Source organism: Procambarus clarkii, chromosome 56 (assembly GCF_040958095.1).
Source record: "Procambarus clarkii isolate CNS0578487 chromosome 56, FALCON_Pclarkii_2.0, whole genome shotgun sequence".
In the NCBI taxonomy this organism is placed as follows: domain Eukaryota; kingdom Metazoa; phylum Arthropoda; class Malacostraca; order Decapoda; family Cambaridae; genus Procambarus; species Procambarus clarkii.
In genome coordinates, this window is record NC_091205.1 from 15,112,346 (window position 1) to 15,120,294 (window position 7,949).

General features: G+C 42.2%; 1 protein-coding gene across 1 annotated transcript in view; it reads right to left on the reverse strand.

Annotated features, from left to right (window-relative positions):
• Nucleotides 1-2,941, reverse strand: part of LOC123770686 (ubiquitin-conjugating enzyme E2 E1) — a 56,779-nt gene extending 53,838 nt beyond the window's left edge. Inside the window, exon 1 of the mRNA XM_069305750.1 lies at nucleotides 2,754-2,941. The gene's annotated coding sequence lies outside the window, so the exon portion shown is untranslated. The remainder of the gene's footprint in view (nucleotides 1-2,753) is intronic.
• Between the last annotated feature and the right edge of the window lie 5,008 nt (nucleotides 2,942-7,949).

A 7,949-nucleotide genomic window follows, 5' to 3' on the forward strand; every position in this document is an offset into this window, starting at 1 on the left:
TATCTGTGTCCTTGCTATTATTATGACTGGTAATGCATAAGTATCCACGTAGGAAAATGGAATGAAAACGTTTGGAATTTTCGTTTAATTTTCCAACGTGGATACTTAAGCATAGCAGAATCACGTGTTTTTTTCTGATTATTCTTGCGTCACTTTGGAACATTACTTACTGTAAATTTGTGTAACCTAACCCAACTATAAATGTACAGACATTTATTAATAAAATATTTGAATTTGAATGTGATCTTTAATGTGTTTTCTGTTCTACAATTAAGCCGACATCAGTTGCTGCAACTGACAAGCTCCGAGCGAGCCACCGGCTTCATGTGCTGACCATTAGATAAAAGACTAATTGCCCTCTTCAATCCCTAATATATAAGATTAGCTTGTAGAGGTGAAGGTAGGCTCTACGCGAGCTGCGGTGTGGGAGTGAGTGTGCGCAGTGTGTGCACATGTTTGCTGATCACTCTGAATAGTTGGGGGTGAGTGATGGACAGCAAGTCTTGCCAAACACACTGATAACACTGCCGCTGTTGGTTCTACAACACCCCTGGCCCAGGTGTTGGTCCCCGCTGGCCCAGGTTTCTGTGATACAGTTTCATCATCGGGGGTGAGAGTGACTAACGGCCAATCATAGAAGCTAACAAACGGCAAGTGAGAATTATTATATACAGTAGACCATGACTGACGACACCAGCGACACCAGAGACACCAGTCACATCAACAATGAAAACAAGCCTCCACAACACACCTTGGTGGGAAAGTGGAAAGGAGCAGAACATTGCATCTTCAAAACTAAGGCGTCAGCTCCACAAATCCAGTCTTCAGACATACCCGAGGATGAGGGCCTGCCGCTCGAGGAGGCTTACAGATACTTAATCTTTTGTGCCAGCTTGATGGGTCTTCACCTGATGAGCAAAGATGCGGATGGCAACTTGTTGATAAGCCGTCTGAAAGTTGCTTCCTTAATCATCTGCACGTTCGTGTGCCTCCTAGCCATGGTCTTCACTCTATATCCATTAATCTTCGGGAATGACCCGCTGCCCTTCTGGTATATGGTGTTCATGCTGCCTTACCTGGCTGGCAGCATTTTCTGTATCTTCGTTTACATGCAGTCGGCACGACAGGTGAGGGCAACCAAGTCTTATATAGAAGAGATTAGACCCCTCAGAGTGCCCGTCACCTTCCAAACGCGACTGTTAATTTTGGGGGGATTCATATATCCCATAGTGATCACCGGGTGCTCACTGAGCATGATCCCAGGATGGAATGAATGGATCAGCTTTATCCCCATTTCTGTGATGTGCTTCGTGCCTTCCGTCTTCGACATTTACATGAGCGCCTTCGTCCTGACGATCCACAATGCACTGACGAAGCTGCGGAATAAGGTGTGTTCCTGCCACTTGTGGACCAGCCAGGCCGTGCACATGCTGGCTCATGAGTGGCTCCACCTGGCTAGGCTCCTCAACTCTCACAACCAGGTACTGCTAACACACTTTTTGAGTGAGTGAGGAAAAAAAGACAATACAGTATATAGTTAAAATAAACCGGAGGCTGATTAGCAGAATTCTGCACTGATCAACTAGTGACAAAATTGATAAAATCAATTATGTGCAGTAAGACTGGCAATTCTCTCCGCTGAAAGAAACTAGCAACTAAAGTATCTGTTCTTGGTGGTATTGCAGGTGTTTCGAACTCGTGTTTCGCTCCGTCTGATGATGTTGATCACGCAGGCGATGGCGCACCTGTTCATGTTCTGGGCTCTGCAAGACTTCCACGGGGACTGCGTGGCTGTAGTGGCTACCTCCACCACCTCTCTCGTCGAAGTTCTGCTCCGCTTGAAAAACCTCTGCTGGATGGGGCAGAAAATCTTGACTGAGGTGGGATTTGGTTGCCGTGTTCGCCTCATTGAGTTCTTATCAAACGTACATACGTGCACTTCATTTATGGATTAATTTATTCCTGATTTTGCACTTCTCACCACGGCTCTCTTCAATATAAATATACTAGAAGGGTACCCTGCGGTGCATGGGGTGTCTCTCCCCCCACACTTCTCTCTTCACCATCCTCTCCCCCTTTCCCGGCCCTGCCTCATCTCACCTTCCTCCACTCTTCCCCTGCAACTATCTCTCCTATCTTACCCATTTTCCCCTTCTTTCCCCCGCTTCCCTGACTGGACTCCAACCTCGAACAGAGGGACATTTCCATTTAACACTGAATTCACCTTTTTTATTAACATATTTAAGTACATCTGCATTTATGTAGCTACCCTAGACTATATGGCAGCTACCCCTAGACTATATGAAGTGTTACATGAAAAACAATCCCAATCACAAAGTGCCATGTCATCAGAAGCCTGCACTGACAAACTTTTGCTGCATGATGAGTATATCATCAAGAACACGAGTGAATAAAGTGGCAATGATACTAAAAAGTCCCCATCTCGTAGGATGGTTAGATGGTTAGTTAAGTGTTCACCTTCAGTAGAATTCACCGTCATTATGTTCAAGCGAAGAAATCTAGGGAGTCAGCCAGCCACATTTTGTTGGGAGGTAGTCACTATTCGGCTTTACTCCTCGTAATAGGACCTAAGACCAACCCCCAACCAGCCTATGTTCGTCACTTATCCCAGATCATTCCTCCTGGAAAGTTGCATGAGACTAGCCCCAAGCATTTGGCCTCCAATCTTTGACAAAGAAACATTTCCTATTATAACTGACACATTACTTTAGCCATATATAGGGTCTGCTTACCGTTGTCTCCGTGGGCTCACAGGGGGAGGCGGTGTTGGAGAGTGTGCGGGAGGCGGCCTACTCGACAGGTGTGGGAACGCCAGCACACGACGCCCTCATTGTCCTCACTGCCAGACTGGAGGCTTCTCCGCCAGCAGTGTGCAACTGGGGCATGGACAGGTCAGTCCTTCACACTCGTCTCAACGTTGCTGAGAAGTAACCATGACGTTTTGAAAAAAAAATTGAAATGCGATCCTTTTCAGGATCTAATTAAACACCTAAATTATACATTCAACAGTAAAAGTTTAGCTTAATCAGTTAATTATAGACAAATGTGGCGTGACGACTGAAAAGACAGTCACGTGATGGGTTCACGGTTAATTTCCTAAAAGCACGAAATATTATATTTGTGTTGTAAAAGTAAAATTTAATTTGTATTTGTATATGATGCATATCCATGACCAGTCCAATGGCCGACGATAAAATGGTTACAGCAACACAATGACTATTTACTACCTACATTGTGCAAATTACACTTGGGCTAACATTTTGGGCAGTAGGTAATTTTGCATGAAACATCTTGATTTTTTTAAATATTCTTCTTTGATATTTACTTACTTACTTTGCTGTAATATTATCTATAATTATTGTAATTTGTTCATATTCAATTATATATGCAGGGTGGGCGAATATTTTTGCTGGCAGTTTACGTTTGGTCAGGTCTACATCAGCAGGTGATTCATACTCTCAGAGATACTTATATCCAAATATAGCCAGGCACAGGAAACAAAAAGAATAAATGAAACTACAGGTCCCTTGGACCATGCGAGGCAGTTTCAAATTATCCTCAAACTCATTCACATGTATATCTAACCCTCGAAACAATCCCTCGTTTATTGTTAACAGGTCATTTGCTTCATAAATCAATCCCTTTCAAAATCAATATTTACCCTGGTCTTTGTCTGCATGTCTTCATGTGTTTGGCTTCAGACAAAAGCATGTTGAAATGCTGTTATAAGGAGTTAAGTTCAATGACTACTATTATTTTTAACGTGTGTTCTTTCTTTCCGTTCTCCGGCACGCAGCCTTTCATCACGAACACAGGTGACTCTCATGAAGGTGATGGCTACGTTCCTGGTGGTGCTGCTGCAGTTCTGTTCCTACAGTTACTCCACCAACATTAACAACCTTGAACGCAACCACACTTCTATATTTACTGCCTACGATCACTGCTTTGTCCCCGTCGACATCTCCACATCTTAGGGCGACCTACAACCTCCACACCAAGGGCTGCTTCGTTTCACTTCTCCATGTGCAGAGCACCGTCTACAGGGAGTGTACTCCTTCAGAATGTGACAATACATGAAAATACAGTATTCGGTTTTTCATTTATCTTTCCTTGTGGTTATACATGCAAACACACAAACTCACATACGCACTTTTACGCGTCTAAACAAAATGTATGCACATTTAAATGACGCTGGAGCTGCGTTCATCTAATATTGGATCGCCGTTAGCGAGAGCCAACGTTGCTTCCTGGTTATGATCACCTTGATGTCTGTTAATTTATTTCATGCATACATGATAAGTTTAAGGTCAACGCTGTCATGATTATTATGAAGTAACAGCCTAAATAACGCGTGAATTATATTTCTGGTTTTGTTAATTGTTAATGTCAAACTGAAGTAATCAAACGCTTTGCCATACTAGTGACTTTATTGATCAAATAATTACAGTACAAATCCACAAGGGTCGTGATTAGGGTTTATAGTTTACAGATACCACAATGGCATCACAGCCCCTTGTGGATTTGTTCATTTGATATATCACGCTATTATGATTTCTGTGTGAATTACAGTAGTTACATCCTGCAATAATAGCAAGCCATATAATATACAATACATATATATAGTTTAAGCGCTTTGTATTCGCTACAACGATAAGCAAATTGCATATCACCTAAAGCTAAATCAAACAGAAAATAAGAGAGTACATTTCACCGACCTGCAGACACGCGAGTTCCAGCTGATCTGCCGGTCAACACAACAATAACAAGTCAAGCGAGCACCCATCAGGTACAACTATAACTCCAGTAAGGTACAATAGATACAACACTTTACTACACAAATATATATATATATATATATATATATATATATATATATATATATATATATACATATATATATATATATATATATATATATATATATATATATATATATATATATATATATATATATATAGGTATATCTATATATATATATATATATATATAGATAAGGGTACCACCTCTAGTGCAATTGTAGGGACTCATAGCCTCGAAGAAGGGGACACAGAGCATTCAGAGAGAAACTTTCCATTTAACAGGAGTCACCTGTGTTCGTGATGAAAGGTTGTGTGCCGGAGAACGGAAAGAAAGAACACGCGTTAATGTTCACTTCTCCTACCATCCCCCTTTTTTATGTTGTACGATTCATTAAACAAGGTTATACAGTTACATATCTGATTGTTTACAAAAATGAACACTAAAAGGATATAAGGGAAAGTTTGTTTCGTAGAGGCTGTAGATTTCTTCGAACTCATCTGGGCCAGAAACCGAGGATGCAGTGGACATTTTCCCTCTGGATCGCAACATGAGGCGCTGAAGAGAAAGCTTGCTGCTCTAGGGTCTCTTGTAGTGTCAATGAGCCTTAAGAAACCTTCTTGCACTCTCTTCCCATGGGCCTATGTTTCAGATCCTATTGGAACGAAGTTGTACCGGTGATTTATTTCCCTGTTCTTGGTTGACTTGTATCTTTCTCTGTATGTCGCCGCGGCTCCTGCTTGGCCGGCAGAGAGGCTAGTGTATGTGGTTGCCAGGGTGGATACGCAAGTATAGTTCCACACCAATTGTCTACCACCCTTCCAAGGGTGCAGTGTGATTCCGTCTGGTCGGCCTTCGGTAGAGACGGTCTCGCTTCAGGCAGGTCGGCGTTCAATCCCAGACCGTTACAGTGGTTGGGCACAATTTCTTCCTCCGTCCCATCACAAATCCTTATCCTGACCTTCTCCCAAGTGCTATATGGTCGTGATGGTTTGGTGCTTTCCCTCCTGATAGTTTCCTTCCCTTCCCCAGCCATCACTGGAACAGAGAAGATGGGTAAACTGCCTGCGTGGGCATATTAAGTAAAGACAATGAAATTTCAATTGCGTCTAATAGATACTTTACCTGCTGGTTATGAAAATTATTTTTTCTTCTGGGTGTTTATGGTGATTATGTTGAATAAAAACATTATAAGTTTTGGAATCCTATACACATCCACCCCCGGGTAAAACTAGGAAACGACGTTGATATGTAACAATGAATCAACGTTGTTTAAACGGTACTTGAGCATGATCCATTAGGGAACACTTGCGTCCACTCAGGGGCCCCGATAAGACTGTCAGCTCTCATGTTGAGGTGAGAGCGTCACGTCTTCAGCTGCTGTTAGTGCTGTTTTGGGACTGGTCTTGTGTGAAGTGTGATCCCGAGAATGGTATGGTTCTGTTGAGGTAGATACTGAGTCCTGTGGCCTGGTGATGGTCTAGTATTGGCCGCTACCATCACAATCCTTGGAAACGTCGCTGACACGCTGAACTGTGCTTGTGAGGTAAAGAGTGGAAACAGTCGTTAGCTTCTGTTGCCAAATTCAAACTTCGATGTCATTTAAAGATTTGTAATTGATATAACGTGATGAACTAGCCGCCATGGTCATTCAGGGCTCTTTCTTAGGCTGATGGAAGGCGTGAAGTTACAGTTATCAATGAACTTAATTAACAGCTTAATTTCACAGTAAGGGAGCAGGAGACATCAAAATTCGAATTCATGCTACAGTTTATTGTCCATGAAAAGTGCAAGGGTTTGTGGGATTTTTTTCATTATTTGAGAAAAATGTGAGATTTTTTTGTGTGTTTTTTTTTCATCATTATAGAACATGAGGTTATCTTCAGTTGAGGAGCAATTTTACCCATCTATAAGTTAGAGTAATTTGTTTAGAGGATATACCCACCTTCATCTTGGTGTTAAAATATCCTTAGGTTAGGATAAAGGGCGAGCTTGTGTAGCCTAGCTAGTGCGTACATGCACGGCAGTTAGGCTATTAGGAGAAATGTTAGTGAAATGGAATAGAAGAGTACACTGTTACACTGCATTCGTTTTTTAATATCCTGTCTTTCATATACTGTCTATGAAGCTTGCTAGGCAGACTGGAAGAGATTCAATGATGGTGGAACAGTCAAATGACGGAGGCGAGGACGGCCAGTCGCCGCCATCCTCATCCGTAGGAACCGTTACCATTAAGCACGAACTAAAAGACCATGAAGTCCCATTTATAGAAGCCTACAAGGTCGTATTTTGTGTGGCCAGTATCACTGGTCTTCACTTGGTGACGAGGGATGATACTGGAGTGTACAAACTCTGTAAGTGGAAGCTCTTTCCTACTGTGCTGTCTTTGTATCACGCCACACTTGGACTTGGGGTTGTAAGTTGGATGTTTATGTTTGAAAACATCTCATACTACAAGAAGATTATGCTGTTGCCCATATTGTTTGGCTGTATCTTCTGTTTTTACGTGTACATCCTGCTCATAGGCAAGTTTCGAGATTTCATACAATATTTTACGGCACTGGAAATAAACGGTGTGACAATGAAGAAAAACGCTTTCATTCAACTCCGTAACATCATCGGCATAGCTGCCTATTCCTTCGTCTATACCGCCTGTCTCTCCTTGGCCTCCCTTCTGCCTCAAGAAAATATTTTGTCATTTCAAGGTATAATAATGGTTACCGCCTTCGTCCCAAGTTTCATAGACCTATACTCGTTCTCCTTCGTGGAAGCATTGATAGTTGCTGTGACCAAGCTGGCCAGACGCATCAAAGGAATCGAACTCTGGACCACAGGGAGCGTCAGGCAGGTGGCCCAGGAGTGGCTACGACTTTCCCAGCTTTTCCACAAACACAATCAGGTCAGTCTTCACTTGATTATAATTCAATAAAATGAGTGTAACATAAACGAATCATTAAAAAATGCTATGGAAGGATCTCATAACTCATAAGTGCCTATCTTATGACAGAGGTTTTCATCCAACTTGTGGATAAAGTTGACACACGTGGCTTTAACTTCAAACATGTGGCTAAGTTGTTATCTTATTTTGAGTATCCAGGTATCTAAATTCGCATCCCTGCCCGACAGATCTC